This window comes from Phaseolus vulgaris, chromosome 11 (assembly GCF_051622355.1).
Source record: "Phaseolus vulgaris cultivar YP4 chromosome 11, ASM5162235v1, whole genome shotgun sequence".
In the NCBI taxonomy this organism is placed as follows: Eukaryota; Viridiplantae; Streptophyta; class Magnoliopsida; order Fabales; family Fabaceae; genus Phaseolus; species Phaseolus vulgaris.
The window spans coordinates 33,209,503-33,232,792 of record NC_143508.1 but is presented as its reverse complement, the minus strand read 5'-3'; the positions used below and the strand labels follow the sequence as shown (position 1 = coordinate 33,232,792).

General features: G+C 33.9%; 2 pseudogenes; one reads left to right on the top strand and one right to left on the bottom strand.

The window, feature by feature from the left end:
- Positions 1 to 5,717: 5,717 nt before the first annotated feature.
- LOC137839245 (uncharacterized) lies at positions 5,718 to 18,205 on the bottom strand (annotated as a pseudogene).
- A 3,505-nt stretch (positions 18,206 to 21,710) lies between these two features.
- LOC137811628 (small nucleolar RNA R71) lies at positions 21,711 to 21,817 on the top strand (annotated as a pseudogene).
- Positions 21,818 to 23,290: the final 1,473 nt, after the last annotated feature.

Below are 23,290 nucleotides of genomic sequence, written 5' to 3'. Positions count from 1 at the left end.
AGACTATAACTTTATATATTTTAATATAAAAAGATCGAAAGATCTAAAACACTTCTTTCTCTAGAAAACGCTGTCTAAATACTTAGAAGACAAGAAATAATACACTTTAAAATTCAAAGATTAAAAACAAATAAATTATAGGAAGACTATAACTTTATATATTTTAATATAGAAAGATAAAATAAACATATTTTATCCGTAATCCTTTTAGGAATTCATTCTCTTATTTCTGTAGAAGTTGGGTTGTAGAAGATAATTTTAGTTTTTATAAAATAATTTTTGATGTTTTACATGTATTCATTAAAAAAGAAAATTATGAAATAGAAACTAACTTTTAAAAAACAATAATTAGTTTCTATAGTGATTAAATTAAAGATCATTTTAGAGATTAAAAAAAGTTTGGTTTCTAAATTAATTTATATTATTATTAAATAATTTCTAAATTTGTGTTTAATTAACAACCAAGGTTTTTACTACTTATTATTTATATTCTAAATTTGGTAGTAAAAATCTTGGTTGCTAATTAGACACCAATTTAAAAACCATTTAACAATAATAGAAATTAATTTAAAAATCAAAATTTTTTTAGTTTTAAAAAATGGTTTCTAATTTAGTCACTATAACAACTAATTATTTTTATCTCGATTTCTATTTTATGATATTTTATGATTTTATTGTAATGTATAAACTGAAACATTCTGTAAGTATAACTGGGAGGGCTAAAACTAAAGTAGAAAAACCTTAACCAGAGTAAGATTTTATCCATTTGAGCATGGTGAGTGGAGAAAAGGAAGCACTGAAGAAAGATGAAACTGGGGCAGAGGGAAATTTGAAAGAAAAAATTGTTGGTGTGTACGATATTTGGTGAAGTAGAGCACGTGTGTGGTAGCCATCAAGGGGTTCAACATCATGTGCTGCAATCTATCTGGTAATAAATTGATTGCGCATGGTTCACACACCAATCAGTTGTGTCCCACTTTGATGGGTGACAATGCCCCCCAAAACAATTATCAGAACCAAAACTGCCTTTTGTCCATAAACCCCCACAACTAAGAAAGAAAGGAATTCCCTAGATTTGTATATCATATCAACCCTACATCATTGTTTCATCACTTTCCTTTTATACAACCCTTTCTTGTTAATAGAAAATAATCTCTCTGTCTCTCTATTTGTATTATTAAGATAATTTGAGAGTTATGAAGTAACATTTTCTGATGAAGTAGTCATCGCAAATCATAAGTTCCAAATGTTGAACTAGTGGGGATGAACTGTAACTTGTCCATCATTTCTGGTCAGCATGCACCTATGCACAGTGTTTTTTAAGTTAAGTCAAACACACTCTTATTATAAAACTGGTCAACATTATCCTTTGTTTATATACTCTAACTTCATTATATAACTAAATATATTCAAATCTTCTGTATCTCACGATGAGATCAACACAACATGGTCTAAAAAATTTAAAAGCGAAAGGTTTATAAATGAATAAGTAATGATATGTGAATAATTCTCCATAACAAATATTTTATTGACACCTTTTTTTTCTTTCTTTTCTTTTAATATCTACACTTCTTTCGTTTCTAATTTTTATTTATTTTTGTCAGCCTCTTCTATCTCTAAGTCTTAAATACGTATATTCATATTTTTCCTAATCAGATTAAATCATTCTTGAAAGAAAGTTAACAAATAGTAGCTGCTGATATGAGATATTTAGGATTTTTTTTTTATGTTAATTGTCTGATCAATAAGATCCAAAATATTATTTAACTAATATTGATAATTTAGAACTGATCAAGGTTCCTTCATGGACATGATTCAGCTAAAGTTGTGTTGTAGGTCTAGTTACTTGATATGTATATTTTATTCTTTTGAAACTTATTGCTCAATAATGCATTAGATGTGAGGGTTATAGTGACTTTGCACTTTCCAACATTTATTTTTTATTCCTTTTTTGAAAGAAAAAAATGATAATGATAAGCACCCTTCTACACTAGTTTTTAGCATGGTAAAACATGAACTTGTTATTTACCGTAGCATTCTATCAAATGGAACATGCATAAGGTTATAATGGAGAGTATGATATGCTAAAAGTATTTCAGAAATGGAGAAGGGTGAACGATGTATTCATATAAAAAAAAAAACTCAATAGGAAGAATATCCGAGTTCATGAGATTCTATGGTATAAGAAATACAGGACAGATGGAAAAGGAACTAGATAACATTCATATTGGCAATGTCAAACTCCATGTAAACATTCCAAGATATAGAAGATACGAGACAAACATCTCTCAACCTTCAAGGTAGATGGTAAAATGAAACACAAATAAGCAGAGACAAAAGGTTTGGATGAAAAAGAGAAGGATACCCACATTTGTAGAAGTTAAGAAAGGCACGGTTTCATATACCCAGTGGAATGGACCTACCATTCAAACCAAGATGGAAGACCTTGGCTCAATCAAAGCTTTGTAGGTGCCATGCAATACAAATATTTCCCCTATCCTTATGGAATGCGGATTGCTTCTGCAAAGTGCTTGTGTAGGAAGCAAACTTGGTATCCATAGATGAATCCATGAAAACATGGTGCAATATAGAGTATGCAAGGGTTTGAGTGAAGTTGGCAAGGGATTTTAATGCTAGTGAACACAAACGGTAAACATGAATTGAAGACATGTATTGAACATGGCTAGAATAGATCATAAATTGAAAATTAAGCAATTATAAGAAAACTGATTGAAAATGTAGAAAACTCAAACAAATTTCAAAGGCAAAAAATGCATCCAAAGAACCCCTAAATCGTGGTTGTTTTGGATGGTTAAAGAAAATTTAAGTACTCTGAACCATTTAATTTTGTAGAACATGAATTTAATCGGTCAAAATGAAAGACAATACATCAAACATCAAAGAACAACACATTTGACAACAATTAATCAGTGAAAAATGAAAATTAAGCTAAGAACACTTAGCTGGATCATAGGTGTGCTTTAGATACCACTTGATGGAGCTTGCTCCATGCGTGATTGAGTTGTACCGGTTGAAATGGAAAAAGAGTGGCAGTGGAATGATTTATATGTTGGATGAAGGAGATGCACGGTGCAAGGCAAAGTTAGCTTCACGTTAGCTAGTGTGACGTTAGTTAGTGTGAAGAAAAGTTTCTTCTTCTAAAAACCCTAAACTAAGGCTTGAACCCTAGTAAGAATGTGAGTGATACATTGAAATAGTTTAGACTCAAATTGACAAAGTTTCTTTCCTTCAATCAAGTCTGAATTATACATGCATGGAATCCCTATTTATAGGTAAAAGGTGGAGCATTGGTGTGTTCAACAAGCTACCTAAACCCTAGCTTTCATAGCAAGTTAGGGATAGGGCATATGGAGTAGCCGCCTATGGATTCCTTGAAGGTGCATGAAGAGTACGGAGAGTGATTGGGTGGGCCATATCACTTAAAGAGTTGAAGAAGACTAAAGGTGTCTATCCTAGAGAGGTTTAGACAAGAGAGTGTAAGAGCTAGCAACTTGGCAGCATAACACTCTAAATTGATCTTATTAATTCATGAGCTAAATACCTCAATTTATAAGAGTGAGGGTTGAACCTTTTGGAACAAAAGTTTAAAAGTTCAAAATAAAACTCTCCAATGAGAAGGTGCCATGTGAACTCATGTTTTCCATGTTTGACTCACATCTTCCATGCTAAATCCTCTCATCTCCTAGGCTGCCATGTGAACATCCATGTGCTCCATGCCAAGGTAATTTTCATCCTCTAGTATACCCTATAAATTTTAGGGTTACATTGGGCTCAAAGAAGCTTGTTACCCTAACTAGACCTATTTTACTATTGGCCCAAATACAAGCCCAAAAACTTATGCTACTTGGCCCAAATATTTGGTCCAGTTATTTTATGCTACTAGGCCCAATACATGACCTATGAAATCCTAAACAACTTTATACAATTTATTTAAGCTAAAGCTTGACCCAAAAATAATATTAACTATTTAGAAAAAACTCAGTCTTCTAGTGTGTTAGAATTAGTGGCATAAACAAGAGGGGGGTGAATTGTTTTTGAAAGATTTTTGCAAAGGTTGAAGGTAAAGTGAAAAGTTCTGAAAAATCAACCAATTGATTTTCTGTTCAACTCAATAAAATTTTTGTTTTAAGGTTATTTCTAGAAAATCAACCTGTTGTTTTTAATAAACAACCGGTTGTTTATACCAGCACAATATGAAACTAAGTTAAAATAGTTTATAAGAGTAGAGATAGAGAGAATCACATAAGAAATTTATACTGGTTCGCTCTTAACCAAGAGCTACATCCAACCCTCAGCTTACCACTGAGAATTCACTATGTAATCAAACCTAGATTACAAAACATACACCAAGACTGATGATCTTGAACCCCTCAAGAACACACACCACTCCTTGACAACACCACAATTTTCAGAAACACTTTTCTAAAATTATCTTATACAAGAACACACAGAAATACAATGTTAAAGGAGAAGAGAATAGAATACACCTGGTTTTTTCAAAGCTATAGTACAGAAGTATACAAAACCCAATCCTATTACACACACAAGTGATGATCCAAAGCTCTTGATTTCTTGAAAAACATTTTTAGTAATTTTCACCCTAGATTACAAAACACACACCAAATGTGATGATAATCTTGAACCCCTAAAAAACACACACCACTCTTTGGCAAAACAACAGTTTTTAGAAACACCTTTATGAAACTGCCCTACACAAGAACACATAGAAATACAATGTTCAAGGAGAAGAAAATAGAATACACCTGGATATACAAAGCTTTAAGTTTAGAACTCAATCCTAATACACATTTAAGATGATCCAAAGCTTTTGAAATCTTGAAAAACGTTTTAAGCAATCTCTCTTTCTTAGATAGTTCAAAAGAATGTTAAACAACCTTTATATAACCTCAATCAAGTGGTCAACGTTGTTAGATTAAAAACCAAAAGCAGTTGAAACCATTTAAAATAGTTTAAAACACATAACAAAATTTTGTTATGAAAACAACCAGTTGTTTTTCAAAACAATCGATTGAAATAAATTTCTTGTTTTGGTTTTCATAAAAATAACCAGTTGATTTGTTGAAATAACTGGTTGATTCTGTTTGACAGTAAAGACAAAACAAAGCAAAACTTTTCCAAACCATTTTAAAAACCACTAAGTGTCAAACAACAGGTTAATTCGACGTTTCAACAGGTTGAAATTTCATAGCCTTTTAGAAAACCCAAATTTTCCAAAAGATAAAGATTCAAATAAACTTGGATCATCTTAAGGAGTGAATTAACAAGTCAAAAACTACTAGACAACACACACACCCAACAATAAGGTCTTCAAGCTTTCCTAATGGATTGAAGACATCAAAGCATCTTGTTTAACAATCTCCCCCTATTTGATGAAGACAAATCCCTAGTTTACTTGTGTTGTAGTTTTTGACCTTGATAGGTCCTGAAAAATAGAATTTGTACACGTACAAAGCAAGTATAGCAACAGGATAATAAGGCACACAAAACCAATTTTCTACATAAGCCATAAGCAGAAAAAAATAGTCCAAAACAGTGTGGCAGCACCAGTGGTGTGTGCACCAGAATCATGGTGTGTATCAGAGTATGGCAGCCGACAAAAAATTAATCAGAATTACAACACCACAGAGTAGTAGAATTACAACCAAGAAACCACTAATTTCTCTCCCTATTTGTCTTCACAAATATAAGAGATACATAACCTCAAAGTCTACTTGGGACAAGGGTCTAGGAGGAGAAGCACTTCTCATTTCTTTTCTTCATCCAACAGTTCTATAATTGGAAAATATGCAACTTTCATGCACAGGTCAAAGAGATCCGAACCAATGTAACCTTCACATAAGAAAGCTATATGGTCAAAGTCAATGTTTTCTTCAATCTTCTCACAATTCAACATCTCGATCATTTCCCTTTGGTCAAGAATATCAATTTCAAATGTTTGAGGAAGACATTGAAGTATTGCTTCATCAAGTTTTGAAAGACGATTAGTAGCAATAAGGACCATAACTTGAGCATTCTGATCAGTAGTAAAACCATCCCACAGAGCCATGAATTCAATTTTCATGTTTAACAAAGCCTCATGATCTGCTGTATGACGCTGACCCAAAAAGATGTCAACTCGTCATTAAATATGATGGCAGGCTGGAGCTTATGAGCAAGCTAAATACGACAGAAACAATTTTTTGGGCATCTCCAAACCACTTACTCACCAAGTTTGATATCCAGTCATTGATGGAAACTGTTTCAGACTCCTTAGCAGTGGTTTTGGCGAGCATGGTCTTCCCCGTGCCAGGTGGTCCATACAATAGGACACCCTTTTATGGCCCAAGAAGTTTATCATGAGAAAACAAGTCGGGTCTTCTTGGAAAAAATATCAAGTTCATACAGAGCTTGTTTTGTTGTTTCCAGTCCTCCAATAGAGTTAAACTCCTCGTGAATGTGGTAAGTATTGATAACATCAAAAGCTTTTTTGGACGCCTCGTGATTCGGGTCGAGTTGTCGGATGCCAATAAACAAGACCAAGCAACTTAGTGTTGTGCTAGCAACATAAAAAACCAACTCAACCTTCTAAATGTTCTCATATGAAAGCTAAGTTTATATTGCACAAGGTTATACGAAATTATTAACTGCACCTTTGTCTTTCCACTCCCAAAACTTAAATTGTCATCCTACATTTTCTCCAAAACAGTAAATCCTTCTTTCGAGATCGGGCAGCCTTCCAAAGTAGGAAAATCCATTTTGATCTTTGCATGAATATCTTTTTCCAGTACTCGAGCTTTTTTTAAATGCAATTCCATACCGCAGTGTTATTAAAAATTTATTAGCTAACAACATCATAGATGTAGCACACTCTTCTGTGGTGAATTGAATAATAACATATGCTCTTGGAACCCGACCTTTGCCATGTCTTTACCTTCATCATTGCAATATTTCCTTTACAAATATTCATCAACCCCATAAAGACCAATATGTGATTGCCATTCACAAAAGGCTTTGAATTCCAAGAAAACAACAAAATATATTCCTTTATGACCAGATTCTAAGGCATACATATTGCATATTTGATCAACAACCAGTTTTGAAAAGCAAAAACTCGTTTAACCATGCATAAGCAATTATTGAAGCTTTATTCAGAGGTGCCAGAGGCAAAACAACAGGTTGTTTCGTACTTTCAACAACTTGTTTTACTATGACAACAAAGAAAACATTTTCTAGAACCAAATAATCACCTTTTAAAGTGATAAAAAAATGTAGTATGCAATATGTTCATACCTTAGCAAAGAGAACCCTAATAGATTCACCCAAAAGAATATTTGAGATGTTCATATGGTCACAAAAAACACTTACATAATTTGAGAAATGAAAACACACATATGTTGAACCAAGTGGTGTTCAAGCTTTGAAGAATCCAAACCCTTTGAAGGATGTTGAAGGCTTGACTGTGCTTGCTGTTGCTGAGCTGTCTTAGATAGGATCTGGGGTAGATTGTTTATGTAATCCATTCTTGATTGAATCCAAAGCATAGGCATTCTCAATCTTTTAAAAGAAAAGTGTTTTTTAAACTACGTGAAAAACAACCGATTGTTTTGTCGAAACAACCGATTGTTTTATACTTAGGTGTTTTGAGAAAAGATTGAAAACTGTTTTTCAAATGGTTGAGCTGTTAAAACCAAAAGAACTGATTGATTCAAAGAAACAACCGATTGTTTGTTTTTGGTACCATAATAGAAAAATGGTTTTGTTTTGACTGAGCTTTAAATGATTCTAACTGATTACGCTCCAGTCTTTAATGCTTTGACCAATCTTTAAAGGCAATTAATAGTTTGTTAAGATTTGATAACAAACAACAATTTTTGATATAAAACAGTAAAAATAGATTTGGGTTATAAAAAAAACAACAAGAAAAGATTCTGATTTTCAAAGAGTTGAGATTGCTTAGAGATTGAGATTGATCAAAGAGTGCGAGATAGGATTTCTGCTTGTATTGATTTCAGATTTGCTTCTGTAACAAGTGTGATCCTTGTATTTGTTGAACAAGTTTCTTCTGTGTGTTTGCTGAGAAGTGTTGTGTGTTATTGAGGGGATCAAGTCAGCATTCTTAGTGTTGGTGTGTTGGCCAAGAGAAGTGTGTGTCTTGAGGGGATCAAGCTCACTTTCTTGGTTGTGTTGTAAGTGATCTAGGTTTGATTGCTTAGTGGAATTCTTCAGTGGTTTATGAGAAGACTGGATGTAGCTCTCGGTTTAGAATGAACCAGTATAAATCTCTGTGTGCATTCTCTCTCCCTTAACTCTTTAAATTCAGTTTTAATATTTGCAAACTGGTATAAACAATCGATTGTTTCTGCGAAACAACCGATTGTTTTTCTGGTGCTGTGTTTTTTAGCTTTGTGTTTTGGCAAACTAGATTCCTTATCAACTGTTTCTTGAGATAATTTCATTCTTGACTTAAAAGTTTTTGAAATCCCTCTTTAAACCATTCACCGCCCTCTAGTTTAAAGTCATCCATTCTAACAATTGGCATCAAGAGCTTGGTTCTTGAAAGTTATTCAAGTTGATCCTAAAACTGTTTTTTAAATGGCTGATAGACTACCTTTTGGGGAAGGTGCTTCAATCAACAGACCACCTCTGTTTTGTGGTTTGAACTACCAATTTTTGAAAGTGAGAATGAAAATCTTTATGGAATTACTTGAAAAAGGAATTTGGGATGCAATTAGAAATGGTCCTTTTGTCCCAAAGTTTGAAAAAGATGGATCTTTCATTGAAAAGCCTTGGTCTCAATGGACTGATTCAGAAAGCAAGAAGGCAAAATTCGATGCATTGCCAAAAATATAATAACCTCTTCTTTAAATTCTAATGAGTTTTTCAGGGTCTCTCAATGCAAATCATCAAAAGAAATGTGGGACACCTTGGAAGTAACTCATGAAGGTACAAATGAGGTAAAGAGAGCTAGGAAACTTACTCTAATCCAAGAGTATGAGATGTTCATAATGCTCAAAGGTGAAACAATTGCTGAGGTGCAGAAAAGATTCACGCACATCATCAATCATCTCATGAGCCTTGACAAGACCTTTGAAAAGGAAGAACTAAACATCAAGATCTTGAAATGTCTTGATAGAGCATGGCAACCCAAGGTAACTTCTATTTCCGAATCTAAAGATCTAACATCCTTGAGTATGGCTTCTTTGTTTGGCAAGCTTAGGGAACATGAGTTAGAGATTAATTGACTCAATGTTCAAGAAAGCGAAGACAAGCACGTAAGGAGCATAGCCTTAAAAGCTTCCAAGCACAAAGGCAAACAAGAATCCAGTGATGATAGTCATGAGGAAAACCTTAGCTTGCTGTCAAGAAAGTTTAGCAAATTCTTAAAGAGGAACCGCAACAAGGACAACAACAAAGATAGGTATGGAAACAAGAAATCAAATGATTTTAATTCAAATAACTATACATGTTTTGGCTGTGGTGAGCAAGGTCACATAAAGGCAGATTTCCCAAACAAAAGCAAGGAGAAGAAGTCTAGCCACAAAGACAAGAAAGGGAAAACAAAGAGAGCCTACATAACTTGGGATGAAAATGAGGTATCATCATCAAGTTCTTCATCAAGTGAAAATGAGAAAACTAACATCTGCTTGATTACTGAAGAAGACGATGAATCTTGTAGCTCAAGTGAGGTAAGTTCATGTGCTTCTTTAAATGAACAAAATTATAGTGAATTGCTTGAAGCTTTTCAAGAAACTCATGACGAAGCTAATCGATTGGTTCTTTCAAACAACCAATTGAAAGAACTTAACAGCTGGCTGGAAAAGAGAGTGAAATCACTTGAAGATGAGATTGAAAAATCAAAAGATGATTTCAACAACATGGAAAATCATTTCAAAAAAACCACTGTGGACAAGCTTTCAAAAGGGAAATCTAACTTGTTTTTTTGGAAAGGCTGGTTTAGGTTTCAATCCACAGAACCAACAAGATAAGTTTTCAATTTTTTTTTTAAGAAAGCCAGTAAAACAATCGATTGTTAAATCGAAACAACCGGTTGTTACATGCTTTTATTGCATGAAGAAGTGCCATTCGGTTAGATTCTGCAAAATAAGAAAGTTCTCTATTCCTAGAGGCTACATGAAATGGATTCCTAAAGGATGTGAGGTTCCAAATGAGAAAAAGAAACCTATTGGACCTACATTTGTGAAGGGACCAAATCTTGTTGCTTGAACTCATGCTTGTGCAGGAAATCTAAAGAAGTGTGAAGGACTAAGTCATTTGATCAAGTTCTTGGAAGAAAAAGACCAACATTGAAGCTGAATCAATGTTCTGCATCTGTCCAAAGGCCCTCAACAGTTAAAAGAGGCTTCTTGGTCACAAAGCACATGGCTCATTAAAAGAACAACATAAAGGATAAGACCTTCCTTTTCCCTGTTCTTAATTTCTGTTTTAAAGTTCTTTTTCATGTTTAAATATCTTTTTTAAAATGCTTAACTTCATCTGCTTTGAACTCTTTCTGCTCATGGTTAAAATTCAAAATCAGTTTTAACTGCTGTAGAAAAACAATTGATTGTTTCTTCGAAATAATCGATTGTTTTGAGCCTGACAACATTGTGAAGAAATCAATTTAATTTCTATTTTGAATTTCTATCCGTTGCAGATCAATTTAAAGAGAGAATCCTTGGTCAATGAACCTGTGTTGAAGCTGATCACGTTCAGAGAGAAGTTACAAACAGTCATAAAGGAATATATTCCAAAGTCTTGGAAATTCAAGAGCCTTAATGACTAGTCAAAGATCACATGTGAAGACCATGTGATTTTCAGCTTTTTCTGACGTTTTCTGTGCAGGGCAGGGTCAAGTCCTCTCTCTCTGAAAATCTGGTACCCACTCATGTCATTGAATGCTTTTTATCTATTACTGCTATAAAATCTGTTGTAGCTTATCTCTTCCACAAGAACAACCAATTGCAACATCTCTTCCAAAATCTGTGAGTGAGCTTTTATCTGTTTTCTTCTCTTCCATCATGGACTCAACTCCTCCCACCTCAAAGAGAGTCAAAACCAAAGTTGTAAGGTTTGGAGGAAGGCTAGAAGGATGGTTTTCTGGAGACAATGATCTAATTGAAAGATATAGGTTTGAAACAAACACCAAAGTGATAAACAACCCCAAGGTTGTGTGCTTTGATTGGCTGAAAAGCCAAAAGCTGGATAATGTAAGCAGACTGCTCAAAGATCAATCTCTCAGAAAGTTCCTAGAGATGAAGGGAAACATCTACCCAGATTTAATAATGGTTTTCTACACAAATCTCAAGTTTGAGGGAAACAACCTAGTTTCTCATGTAAAAGGTGTAAATATGGAGATAACCCATGAAGTGTGGACTGCTGTTGCTGGTCTAAAGTACTCAGGCCTCAGGATTAACAAGGGAAACCTTGGAGTAGTGGAGGATTTCAACAAAATCCAATACTACAAGAGTTGCTTGAAGAACCAACATGCACAAGTTAGGTCTTGCTCGGTTGGAGGCTTAAAGCTTGATGAAAGGTTGCTAGCCCTCATTGTGACTTGGATTCTAACTCCAAGGGGGAGCAATCATTCTGTTCTTACTGAGGAGGATCTGGTGTACATCTTCTGCATTATGAAGAAGATCAAAATTAATTGGATCCACATCATCAAAGAGCACATGCAAAAGGCAATGAGGTTAAATGACTATCACTATCCATATTCTACTTTGGTATCTAAATTTCTACTCTATTTTGAAGTGAACCTAGAGGATGAAACATCTGAGTTGGTCAAGTCAACTTAAGAGTTGAACAATGGATCACTCAGCAAAATGGGTTTTTACCAAAGTAGGTGGCAAATGGATTAGCAAAGATGGTGACTTTGGTGCCTCATCTAGTGTTGTTGCTGATCATGAACAAGATGAACATACTGCAGATATAGATTTTCAACATGAAGATCTACCTGAAGCACATCAAGATGTTGGACCTACTGCTGGTGCTGGAAATCAAGAAGAAGGAATGCAAACCATGTCTCCTTTTGAGAGATTCATGGTTAATAGGCTTGATAGCTTTGTAGAGAATCAAAGGAATCTCCATGATCTGTGTACAAGCAATTTCCAGAGGATTGATAACATGTTTGACAACATGGATGCGCGCTTCATGACTCTAGATGAAAAAATCGAGGCAATATAGAACCAAATCTTTTATCTTCAATATGCTGATGATGACGAATAAAGAAAAACAACCGGTTGATGTATCGAAACAACCAATTTTTTTTTTATGGTTTTATCATTTTTTCTTTTTGTTGCTTTTGCTGTTTAATTATGGTGTATTCAAAACAATTATCTTTTATCTCTTCTCTTTGTCTATCTGTGAAGAAAAATAGGGGGAGATATATGTTGTGTTTGATTTCAGTTTTTATTTTCTGCAAAACAGTTTGGATGAGTGAAACCTTATAGGTTTTTGCTCCTATATTTGTTTGTTGATTACTTTGATATTATGCTCTGAATTCCTATACTTGTTTCTGTGCTAATCAAATATCAGAAGTTCTATGCTTTGCTTAAAATTGTGCTTTGCAGGAACTGCTTCAGATTCAATCAGGTACAACACAAGCATCAGAGATTTGTCTTCATCAAATAAGGGGAGATTGTTGAACCAAGTGGTGTTCAAGCTTTGAAGAATCCAAACCCTTTGAAGGATGTTGAAGGCTTGGTTGTGCTTGCTGTTGCTGAGCTGTCTTAGATAGGATCTGGGGTAGATTGTTTATGTAATCCACTCTTGATTGAATCCAAAGCTTAGGCATTCTCAATCTTTTAAAAGAAAAGTGTTTTTTAAACTAAGTGAAAAACAACCGATTGTTTTGTCGAAACAACCGATTGTTTTATACGTAGGTGTTTTGAGAAAAGATTGAAAACTGTTTTTCAAATGGTTGAGCTGTTAAAACCAAAAGAACCGATTGATTCAAAGAAACAACCGATTGTTTGTTTTGATACCATAACAGAAAAATGGTTTTGTTTTAACTGAGCTTTAAATAATTCTAACTGATTACGCTCCAGTCTTTAATGCTTTGACCAATCTTTAAAGGCAATTAATAGTTTGTTAAGATTTGATAACAAACAACAATCTTTGATATAAAATAGTAAAAACAAATTTGGGTTTTAAAAAAAAAAACAACAAGAAAAGATTCTGATTTTCAAAGAGTTGAGATTGCTTAGAGATTGAGATTGATCAAAGAATGTGAGATAGGATTTCTGCTTGTATTGATTTTAGATTTGCTTCTGTAACAAGTGTAATCCTTGTATATGTTGAACAAGTTTCTTCTGTGTGTTTGCCGGGATGTGATGTGTGTTCTTGAGGGGATCAAGATCAGCATTCTTAGTGTTGGTGTGTTGGCCAAGAGAAGTGTGTGTCTTGAGGGGATCAATGTCACTTTCTTGGTTGTGTTGTAAGTGATCTAGGTTTGATTGCTTAGTGGAATTCCTCAGTGGTTTCTGAGAAGACTGGATGTAGCTCTCGGTTTAGAGTGAACTAGTATAAATCTCTGTGTGCATTCTCTCTCTCCCTTAACTCTTTAAATTCAGTTTTAATATTTGCAAACTGGTATAAACAACCGATTGTTTCTACGAAACAACAGATTGTTTTTCTGGTGCTGTGTTTTTTAGCTTTGTGTTTTGGCAAACTAGATTCCTTATCAACTGTTTCTTGAGATAATTTCATTCTTGACTTAAAAGTTTTTGAAATCCCTATTTAAACCATTCACCCACCCCCCCCCCCCCCCCCCCCCCCCCCGGCTCTAGTTTAAAGCCATCCATTCTAACAACATACTCTCTTTATTCTTGAAGTTTCTCTTTTGAGCAACCACTATGCATGTGCCAAGGATGTCTCTTGACTTTCTAAGAATCCTACAAGACATATGCAATTCAAAAGTGTAGGCACAAAGACTGACTTTGCTCTTGACGCTTTTCCCTTTGGAAGTCATTCTTCAAACCCAAAAGTGATTCTTGGCCGCCAAGGATCCCTAGAAGAAAAGTTCAAGAAGCAAGATTTGGTCCCTTTATAATTTGGGTCCAATGATGTTAGTAGGAACCTTAGGAACCCATTTCAAAATACCTTTAGGAACAAAAAACTATCTCACTCTGTAGAATCTAACAGGCCCATTTTCATGCAATAAAAGCAAGTTTCAACCGGTTGTTTCGACAAAACAAAAGGTTGTTTTTCAAAGAAACTGGAAAAGGGTTTTGAAACTGATCTGTTCTTGCTGTTTGTGTTAAATCCTAGTCCAACCTTTCCAAAAATACAATTTTGTGAGGCAAAAATAGTTTCAAGATTTGATTGGCCTTTGGAAAACTTGTCCACAGTTTTTAAAAGATAGTGGACCTTCTTTTGAAGAGATTTACAATTTTCACAAAAGCTTGAATCGATACACTTACTAGAAGAGTTTTGGTAAATCATTTACAGGTTTTCAAAAACAGTTTTTGAATGACTTAACTCTTCTTCTAAGGCCTTGACTCTATTTTCCAACCAATTGTTTAACCCTTTCATCTGGTTATTCAATAGGGTCAGCCTGTTAGCTTCCTCATGAATTTCTTTGAATGCATCAAGAAGTTGACTATAATTCTCAAAATTAACGAAAGTACTTGAACTTACACTGCTTGGTTATGATTCTTCATTTGCCATTAAACAAAGGTTGGGTTCCTCATCATCCTTTGATGAAGAACTTGAAGATGAATCATCATTGTATGCTCTTCTTGCTTTGCCTTTCTTTTTATACTTCTTGTAACCCCCTTTCCTTTTGCTCATGTTGCTTGGACATTCAGCCTTGATGTGTCCCTGTTTTCTATATCCAAAACAAGTTTAGTTTGTAGAATTAAATTCATTACTTGCCAAATTTCATTGTGAGCAAGTTGAGAGTCTCACTATCACTGCAGTCACTTGAGTCTTGATCACCATTTTGTGCAACAGCTTTTAGAGCAATGATCCTCACAAAATTTTCTTCATTTTCTTAATCATTAAACCGATTCATCTCAAACTCATGCTCTCTTAGCTTTCCAAACAAGGAGGCAGTGGTCAATGTAGTCAAATCCTTGGATTCTAAAAGAGTTGTGACCTTTGATTGCTAAGATCTATCCAAGCATTTGAAGATCTTGATGTTCAGCTCCTCCCTTTCAAAGATTTTGCTAAGGCTAATGAGGTGATTCACTATGTGGGTGAATCTTTTCTGCACATCTGAGATAGTTTCCCCTTTAAGTATCCTAAACATCTCATATTCTTGGATCAATGCATGCTTCCTTGCTCTCTCTTCACATCAGTTGTGCCTTCATGGGTAACCTCAAGGATGTCCCACATCTCCTTTGCATATGCACATTGTGAGACCCTAAAAATATCTTTAGAATTCAAAGCAGAAGTAACAATGTTCTTGGCAATAATATCATATTGAGCCTTTTTATTTTCAAGCTCAGTCCATTGGGACCAAGGTTTTTCAATGAAAACATCATCTTTTTCAAGCTTAGGTACTATTTGTGATAGCATCCCAGATTCCTCTATCAATTGATTCAACAAAAAATTTCATTCTAACCTTCTAAAATTGACAGTTCAGTCTACAAAACAAAGGTGACCTATTTATAGAAGCACCCTCCCCAAAGGGTAGTTTTTCAGCCATTTTTTAAAAGGTTTTAGGATCGAAACTTGAGTAACTTTCAAGAACTCAACTCCTGATGCCAATTGTTAGAGTTAGCGGCCTAAACAAGAGGGGGTGAATTGTTTTTGAAAGATTTTCGCAAAGGTTGAAAGTAGAGTGAAAAGTTTTGAAAAATCAACCAATTGATTTTTTGTTCAACTCAATAAATTTTTTGTTTTAAGGTTATTTCCAGAAAATAAACCTATTATTTTTATGAAACACCTGATTGTTTATACCAGCACAATATGAAATCAATGTAAAACAGTTTATAAGAGTTGTGATAGAAAGAATCACATAAGAGACTTGTACTGGTTCACTCTTAACCAAATGCTACATCCAATCCTTAGCTAACCACTGAGAATGTTAAACAACCTTTATATAATCTCAATCAAGTGGTCAATGCTGTTAAATTAAAAACCAAAAGTAGCTGGAACCATTTAAAATAGTTTAAAACACATAACAAAATTATGTTATGAAAACAACCAATTGTATTCCAAAACAATTGATTGAGATGAATTTCCTGTTATGCTTTTCATAAAAGCAACTAGTTGATTTATCGAAACAACTGGTTGATTCTGTTTCACAGCAAAGACAAAAAGAAAGCAAAGCTTTTCCAAACCATTTTAAAAACCACTAAGTGTCAAACAACATGTTGATTCGACATTTCAACAGATTGAAATTTCACAGCCTTTTAGAAAACCCATCTTTTAAAAAAGATAAAGATTCAAATGAAATTGGATCATCTGGAGGAGTGAATTAACAAGTCAAAATCTACAAGACAACACACACAATAACAAGGTCTTCAAGTTTTCCTAAAGGATTTGGAGACATCAAAGCATCTTGTGCAACATTGTGTTGTTCTGACCAAAGTTCTAGTTTATGTTTTGATGAGTTGGAGGTCTTCTTGGATATGTTTGCACATTCCTTCACCCTAGAGTTGTTCTCTTTATTGGGCCTACAAAAATAAACAAAAGCCCAATTAGACCCATATTTGCAAATAAATCCATAAACAACCTCTAGGTCTTCATCCTCCTTATTATGTGGTTGTGTGTGGTCGGGGGCTCTGCCATCATTATTTATAAATGTTATGTTTATTCAAACTCTTTGTTCCTTATGGTCAAACCAAGTCAATTTCTTGCATGGGGTTATCTAGAACGATAAACTATCCCAATCAACTCCTTGCATTGTTATATCTTATTTATATATTAAGATTGGACCATTTCAACATACTCTCAACTTCGTAATCTATGACCATTGAGATCTATGGCTAGTTTTTAGGGTTCAGATACACGAACTCGCCTTTTAGCCTCATTCATGCTCCAAGGACATCAATGGTCGTTCCTCACTATTTAGCATTAAGCATACTACTAAACCCAAGGAAGTTAAATCTCAAATAAAAATAAGCATTCATAAATAACAATAACTTAAGAAATTTCACATTGCCTTTCAATTCCAATTGGGTAAGTTTAGAAACTCATAATAAATTCTTGCAGCGAATAGTCAATATGAGAAGCTAAAGAACAAAAAACATGTATCTTTGAATGTTGTTGGCCAACTTAGGCTTTTGATCCTTTCATCCAGTGTCTATATAGGCTTCAACCATGAGGCTTTCTTCTTTTTTTATATCTCTATATTACCAAATGCATCATGTCTCACTTTATCTCTCTCTCGACCTCACGAGTCCTCTCGATGATTTGAAATGAAGCCTTGAGGTTCCTATTTATTGATTTTAAGAAGGGAGCTCTAGGAGATTCAACATATTTGACTTTAGTTCTTATAGAGTATGGGCTTTCAAGTTCAATAGTTCCATCAGTCTTGATTTCTTTGTCAACCCATATGCTTAACCCTTTTATCTTCAACCATCTAGGTTAGAATTTTAACTTAGCACTTCTAGACATAATTGGTTGACCAAGTTTAAATTCATCCCGCACTATAATTGCATCCTGGTGAACCTTGTCTTCCTTCTTTATCTGATGTAGATGGCTATTTATTAGTGAGTTGCCTTTCCACATATTCTGGTACCATTTCTTTCTTCTTTTTAATTGCTTGTGAAGTACATTGATGTATAACTTCCTAAGCTATTTGAAAGGTCCAATTGCTCTTTAGTTTCATGAATGACTTTATTTGCTACATCCGTTTTTAAGCAATCTTTCTCTGTATTAAAATGTTTCAAACCATTAAAAATATTAAAATTTACCTCATCATTTTGAGCTCTAACTTTAAGTTTTCCTTCATAACATCAATAATAAATCTAACAATTTTCATGAAGGGCCTGCCAAGTATCAAAGAAGCCTCATTGTCTTCTTTTATGTCCATCACAGCAAAATCCACAAGAAATATGAATTTGTCCATCTTAACAATAACATCTTCAACCAAACCATACAAATACTTGATTGATCTATCAGCTAATTGTAGTGTCATCCTGGTGGACTTAACCTCCAAATCACCTAGCATTTTCAGCATAGCCAGAGGCATTAAATTGATAGTGGTCCCCAAATCCAATAAAGTCTTGTCCATAAATAAAGCACCTATGGCTACTGAAATATTAAAACTTCATGGATCCTTGGATTTTAAGGGCAAGGATTTCTAAATAATAGCATTCCAACCGGCCTCCAGCTCTATAGTCTCTCTCTTCATCTATGAAACTCCTCTTCTTGGTCAGCAACTCCTTCATGAATTTTTTATATGTCGGCATTTGTTCCAAAGCTTAAGTAAAAGAGATATTGATCTGCAATCTCTTAAGGATATCAAGAAATCTGATAAATTTGTATTCTTTATTCTTTCTTGATAGAGCATGTGGATAAGGTAAATCCAGATTTGGAGCACTCTTCTCTAGTTTCTCAAGTTTTTCTCTCTTTTTTCTTTTCTATATGTACACTCTTTTTTTCTTTTTCCTCTTCAATCTTATTATTCTCTTTCTCAATCTTATTTCTCTTCCTCAATTTCATGGCTTTTAATTTCCTCGAAAAATTAATTATCACTAATCCCCTCTCCTACCATTATACCACTTCTAGTGGTAATTACATTGTAATGTTCCTTGGGGTTGGTCTGTGTGTTAGCTGAAAACTAATCACTTTGTTGCTTTGCCAACTGTTTAGCAATATGTCTCACTTGTGTTTCTAAATTTGTGATTGTCGCTTTATTATTCTTTTGATTGGCCAAAGAAGCTTGCATGAATTTCTCAAAGGTGTCCTCAAATTTGCTTAGTCTTTCCTGAATTGAAGGATAAAGTGATTGTTGTTGAAAAGAAGATTGCTTATTGGACGAACCACCCAAAAATTTGGTTTTGATTGCTTCTCCAACCTTGAGGCATGTTATTCTGATCATTATTATTGTTGGAGAAACCATATTTCTTTTCTTGATTGCTCATGTAATGGACCTATTCTTTAAATGTATTATACTGAAAAAAATAGTGACCATTTGGATGATCACCTCCACAAAAATCACACTTTATGGATTGAGTTTGTGATGGAGATCAAAAAGGGGAGGCTTTTATTAATGAAGGAAGAGGTCATTCACCCACACATTTGAAGTTCTTCCTTCTAGTCTTCTCAAAATTAAAAGAAGACATAAAATAAAGAGAGGATTAGGCCTAAAGCCAAAGAAGTCTACAAGCTTCCAAGAATGGGCTTCAATTAAATATCTCTCTTTATAGTTTCTTTTGTATAAAATTGTAAATAATATAGAATAGTGTTTAGGAAGGTGCTTAGAGGGAAACCTTAAGATACCTCTTTTTGTAAAGCATCTTTAGGCATTAGTTTAGAATTTTCTAGAAGTTGACTCTTCATGTCTTCACTATAGGCGCTAGAGTAGGTAATAGGGAAGGGACCTTTGGTTAGCTTCTTGTGTAAGCTTTGGGTACTCTTGGACCGGTCTTCTCCTATATAAGGAGGGCTTGGGTTCTTCTAAAAACAGAATTGATATTTGAAGTAACAAAACTCTCCCAAATTGGTGATTGAGTGTAGTGAGAACTTGTCTTCTCCTCTTCCTAGTCTCATCTTGAGAGCCTTGGTTCCCTCAAGTAGCGGCAATTCACACTTATCTTGGAGCATTCATACTTCAAGTGGCGTGTTCATCAACCAAGTTCTTCAACCACATAAGTCTTCTCTCTTTTCCATTTATTCCTTTCGTCTCCATGTCCATACGAATTCCTAAACTTGTCTTAGGTTCTTTCTATTCGGTATTTTAGCTTAGTTACATGTTTTAATCGGTTCATCTTCCTTCTTCCTTGCTTTTGTTCGGTGCATTTCATTTGTGAAGCATTTTAATCGGTTCATTTCATTTCTTAAGCAATCTAATCGGTTCATTTGCTTTCTTGCACCTTTTAATCGGTTCAATTGACAAGAAATGGAACTTCCATATGTGTTTTGGTGTTTGGCGCAAGTTTTGGTGAGTTCTTGAAACATAGAACATTGATCCATTTCTATAAAAGTGCCTATTCAATCTCCAACTCAAGTTGATTCCATAAAATGTCAAAGAATCATCTATATCTTGCTATTGGAATCATATCAGTTTGGCTCTGATAAGAATGAATAACTTGTAATTGTTGCGACAGCTTAAACATTTGCTTAGTCAATGCTTCAATCTGCTATGTGATAGTTGTCGTTTAGCAGTCAAATTAAAATGATTCCAGCGTAGACTTGTCTAATGCTAGAAAGATGATATTATAGAAGTGGTCAGATGACCCCAAGTCATCTTCCAACGAATCCAATAATGATTCTAGTGAATAGAATTCAAAACTTATCTGCAAGCAATGAAAATTAGCAATAACAATAAAGCAAAAGAGGTTGTGATCTTTAAGCAGGAAAATATAAATGATGGTTTAAATCAATAAAGAATGCAAATTGACTCCCAAGTTCTTCCACAAATGAATTCCTCACAGGTTCTCTAAAGATTATTCCTTTCTCAATCCTCAAATAGAGCTAAACCAAATTGAACAGGCGCCTATCTGATTCAACTGAAGCTCACCAGTAAAGCATGTGTCTACTGGTTTAATCAATACAATTTTGTTCCATGTGTATACTCCATGGAAATGCTTATCTCCTTTCTCTTGAATCATGTGCCCAAGAAATTAATTAGAAAAATATGAACTAACTAAGAAACCAAAGTTTAAGATAAGGAAGACTCTCAATCATGCGTTCAAGTACAACCTCTCACAAAAACTAGTTTTCTAGGAGATTAGACAATAAAAACAACTGCTATAAAGAATTAAAAAATGAAACTTTTATTGATCAAGACCTCATAACTCAATGAGGAATTACAAAAGAATCAACCAAAAGGTTTAGCTTTCCATGCGGAGGCAAAAGAATTACAAAGAAGAAAAGAAACTAAGAAAACCCTATGAAGCTCTTTACTTTTCTCCTTGATGCTTGTGTCCTTTTATAGGCTTTTCTGCTCCAACGATCTTGGGAAAATATTGTAGTTTAGATTTTGTTGACAGATTTCAACTTTCCATAATTCTTTTTATTTTGCATAAAATTTGTTTCTAATTCTGTTTCTGAGATATTGTAGCTTTTATTTTCTCTTTCTTCTCCTCCGAATTTGTTTTCTGTTTTGATTCAAATAACAAACTTGGACTTTTGCATATTTGGCCCATTTACAAAGGTCGATACTTCCTTCAGATCATTTACTCTGAAAACAAAAAATTAACAAAAATAATATTTAAGGCCCAAATAAACCCAATTATATGAATATTAATTAAAACAATGGATTTATTTATTATTATAGTCCAATAATCTATGATTAAAGTTATTAAGTGTGAATAAATATATGCTCATCACTATGTCAGGATTTTATTTTGAATCAAAATTGCATCTAAAGTAATTCGATCCAGCATCCCTTTCTTTGGCTCAATTTGTCTATCATTGTGGGCTTGGTAATTTGTTGATGCCAATGCATCAATGATAGTTGTTGTTTGTTCTACATCAACAACCATCATTGTACCATCAACTACAATACCTAAATTTTTTTTGTATCAGGTCTGAGGCCATTATGAAAGATACTCAATTGTGCAATGTCTTCAAACCCATGATTTGGGCATTTTCTTAGCATCACTTTAAATCTCTCCCATGTTTCACTAAAAGGCTTCATCTGATCCTTGTCTAAACATAGAAATATCAGACTTTGCTTTGATGTAGCAGGATAGTGAAAAAAATATTTGTAAAAATTTATCCTCTGCATCTTTCCAACTAGTGAGGCTCTGATTTGGATGTGATTTGAGCCATTCCTTAGCTTTTCCCGCCAATGAGAAAGGAAATTAACGCAGATAAATAGTTTCAATATCACCTTATTGAAAGCCCATTGTTCCCACAAATTCATAAAATATAGATAAATGTGTATATGGATCCTCATGGTCCATTGTTGTAAATTGATGGGTACTGATGAGATTGAGGAATGTAGGTTTCATCTCCAAGGCCTTAGTGGTAGCAAGTATTGCAATACTAGAAAAAAGTTTTGGCCTTTGTTGCATAGCGTAATCCCCAAGTGTTCTTTTAGGCTATGGTGGTTGCTCTTCAACCATAATGTTTCTTGAAAAATTTCAATGGAAGGGGAGAAGAGGTTGAGGATTCTTCTCCAAATTATCCTTGTTTTTCCTTTCTCCTTTTCACCATGTTCTTCCTACCTACCTTTTCAATTTTCGATTCAAATTGTAATTGGTCTTTAGAAACATGTCCTCTTAATATCATATAAGACAACTCACTCAAGGATTAGCACAAGGAGTAAGTATCAATAAAAATAATAAATTATAAAATTTAAAACAATTATGAAAATAAAATAAAATAAAGAAAATTAAAAACAATAAACAATTAAAATTTTCACAATATTTAGGAATTCGTACTCTAAAATTTAAAATTGTTCCCCGGCAACAACATCAAAAAACTTAATGACTAATTTATGACAAGTGTACCGAGTGATGTAATAAATTGTCCCCAAGGATGAATATCAAATCCACATAACAGTTCTAAAATTTCAAGTATAATATTCACTAAATATAAGACAATATGTGAAAGTTTGTTTGAAAGGTTGTTTATGTATGAATTTTTAAGAAACTCAATAAAAGCAAAGTAAATGATTTGACGAGCCAATTTAGAAAATTGGGATTAAGGTTCATCCTTATCACTCATTTGTATTTTCAAAAACATGTAATATTCCATCTTTATTGACATTGATGCACATATAAAATTCATTCATATTGATTCTTCGAATGCAAAATTATTAAGATAGTTTCCTAAATATCGATTCCTCGCATACTTATAGAAACTTCTTATCATTATGAAAAATGTTATAAAGCAATTAACATTTCAAATATATTCCTAACATTGAAATATGTTAAGCATTATCATTTAGGTCAAATGCTTAGAAGTGCTTTCCAATCAAATCTAAGGATTAAAATCATGAATAAAGATTCAAACTTGAATAATAAAATGACAATACCAATCATCATTCAAAAACAAAATATTATAAATAAATATCACCTCAATACATAAGATTTTGAACATATTACTCCCAATCCCAAAAGGAAGAATTAGCTACTCATGTTGGCCATTACAAGCATGGAAAGCAAGAAAACAAGATCCAGGATATTTCTCCTCGACGGCTACC